The sequence below is a fragment of the Pinus tabuliformis genome, chromosome 9, assembly GCF_031772625.1.
Source record: "Pinus tabuliformis cultivar Carrire ecotype Pingquan chromosome 9, CPIR1, whole genome shotgun sequence".
NCBI lineage: Eukaryota > Viridiplantae > Streptophyta > Pinopsida > Pinales > Pinaceae > Pinus > Pinus tabuliformis.
In genome coordinates, this window is record NC_142307.1 from 1,538,951,371 (window position 1) to 1,538,954,585 (window position 3,215).

Below are 3,215 nucleotides of genomic sequence, written 5' to 3' on the forward strand. Positions count from 1 at the left end.
GTCTTCCCATTCCAACCTGAACTGCACATTGTGCAGTCTCAAGGCTTAAATTTCACCCCTGAATTCTTGAGTTGCACAATCACTGAGCCTCTCCCTCAGCCTACCTCTCGGTTTTGGCTAAGTCAGTGGATCAACATGCACCATCTTAGATTAGGGGTTTATCTGACTGTTGTCGTCTCATCATGAGTGAATTGCAGATGCAGGTACTCTATCACACTATGACAGGATGATGAAGAAGGAGATGGAGAAGGGAAACATGTTGAAATACATCTTTGTAGTTGATTATGCAAGTTAATCAATCAGGAGAAGACAAAGGGACACCAGTTTGCGACCACAACTCAAGACTTGATATCATTGAAGAATCCTTACCTTTAAGCCATAAGGAGGTGGAGGAAAGAGCATCCTAAAGAAGACATGTAGCAAGAAACAACATAAGTGGCTTGAAATTTCCATTTCATCAAGCCATCCATGTCAGCAGTGTCATGTCATGAGTTTTCATATGCCACATCATTATACTGGATCATTTAATTTCTTATTCGAAATGTATTGTAAAGTGGAAGTCCAAAGGACATGTACAGAAGATGAAGAGTCATGTAAAGTTGAATTAATAGGAATTCAAATAGTCACTAGGGTTGTCAGAGAGTCACAAGGGAGGTGAAGCATCACCTAATTGGTTATATATACATCCTCATTGTATGAGCAAAGGAATTTTCACTTTGGTTCTTCCCATAAGGCATTAGAGAGATAAGCTAGTTCTTTTGGGGAGAAAGGATTGGCTCCAACATTCCACTATTGGGGCTAGTGGTGTTTGTTGTATAATTTTTATTGTGACTTTTACTTAATACTAGAAGCCTCATGGCCAACACGTTCTTCCAAAATGGATTATAAATATTTCTAAGACTATTATGTCGATGTTTGTAATTCATGTTTTTTTTCATCTGTGCTAAAGTAGTTGAAATATTGTTATAATTGTCGCATCCTTGTGGACTATTCCGCTAGATGTTAGACAAACCTTTCTTGTTTGTAGTGGTTGCAATGGCCATCACATATTTTTGGACTATTCTGTTGGATGTTAGACAAATATTTGTGTGTGTGTGTGTGTCTACTAGGGTGGTACTATTACCTCTCTCATAAAGGCTCACTTTCCTTTCCCTCTGCAGTAGAAGAATCTTGATACACATACAACTGAACACTCACTAGGCATACTCTCTTGTGCTGAACTTTTTAGCCAAGGAAAACTTATAAGAATACATGGCCGTCGGGTCGATATCTCAGATGGGGCTCCTATTCCCAACAGTCTAAGGTCTAATTGGGACTTCGCATCGTGGAGACCCCTTAGTTGATGGATTCTCAGCACCATCAACAAAATACTGCTAAGAATATTCCAAAATATTTTATGGAGGTTAAATCCCTACCATCTACTAAATAATTATTGATACCTAAATTAAAATTCTAAAGGTCTTATTCCAAAATAAACATGTTTATCCATGTAATTATCAAATAACAAATGACATCATGTGAATATAAGTTTATCTTTTCACATTTACATAATACAATTATAAAATTACCATGCAAATTATCAAATAACAAATGATATCATGTGAATACATGTTTATCTTTTTACATTTACCTCATACAATCATAAATTACTATGCAAATGATAAAATAACGAATGACATAATATGAATATGTGGGTTTATAAAACGAATGGTTGTGCTAGAGCCACTAATTTAAAAAAAAGGAAAATGATGTTGATCAACCTTATCAACTCTATTTACTAATGTGGTTGTGCTAGTTATAAATACAATGATTATGAAAAATAATTCTTTAAAATTTTGAACATAAACTTATGTCATATAAATTTTCAATCGTAAATTAATATATATAAGTTGTGTGTTAAGTTAATTTATATTTATTGTGATTTTTTATTTATAAAATATTAAATTGTAAATTGATATGTATAATTTATATATTCAATTTCTTTTGTTTTATAAATAAGCGTATTTCTATTAAATTGATACCAAATTACATTATATCAAAATCTTTTTGTCATGGTCGCCAAACAAGAAACTAGACCTACAACAAAAGTTAATTTCTTTTGTCCAAAATGTCCATATACTAATCAAATACATACAAAAGGGTCTCTTGAAAAAGGCTTCACTATGCAATACATTATACCACAATAAAAACATAACCATATACCTATTTAAATGTACTAGTAATACTATACAAAACAATATACATTGAAAAATATAATCCCTGTAATACTGTATAAAATAATATATATTGAAAAATATAATACCTATCTACTTACTATTAATATGCCTATATACATATCTACATAATATTAATTGATACTCATCGACATTAACAACCTACTTGAGCATATCTATATACCTACTATGATTTTACAAAAAATGTGCTTTTAACTATCATTTATCTCTATTATTATTTATTAACTATGTGCCATATTCCATTAACCTTCCTAATAGTTGTAAATCTTTGCAACATTAAAAACTTACCAGAGGGGTTGATAACATTAGCCTTGATAACATTAGCCTTCAGAACCTCCTGTTGGCATTTGGTGTAAAGAGAGTAGTCACCGTCAAAAGTAAACTAATTGTGTTAGTTGTAAATCTTTGCAACATTAAAAACTTACCAGAGGGGTTGATAACATTAGCCTTTAGAACCTCCTGTTGGAATTTGGTGTAAAGAGAGTAGTCACCGTCAAAAGTAAACTAATTGTGTTTCACTTAGGTTTTTTTGTTTTTTTTTTTTTGTTTTGTTTTTTTTCTTTATATTGATGTGGATAATGTTAGAGCATTGAACAATATCTCCCTGATAATTAAATACCATATGCTCTCTAATATCAACGATTTCATGAACATCTATCTCCAGCATTGGAACGACTATGTAATCAATCTACAAGGAAAGATTAAAGAGGACGTTGTTAATTTTATCTAAATATATCAAGAATGTGAATGGTTACTTTCATCGGATGTTTATTTCATGAGAAATAATAATACGTGTGGTTGCAGTTGGATTTGATTTTGTATTTGAAGCATATAATGAGGATGAACTTTGGTCCCAATGCTGAGGCTCTTATAAATCAATGTTGAAAAATAAGCATATGGAAAAATTTGATGAGGATCCAGAAAACATCGTTTTGGAAACATTGAGGAGGGTCCAAAAAACATTGTTTCGGAAACATTGGT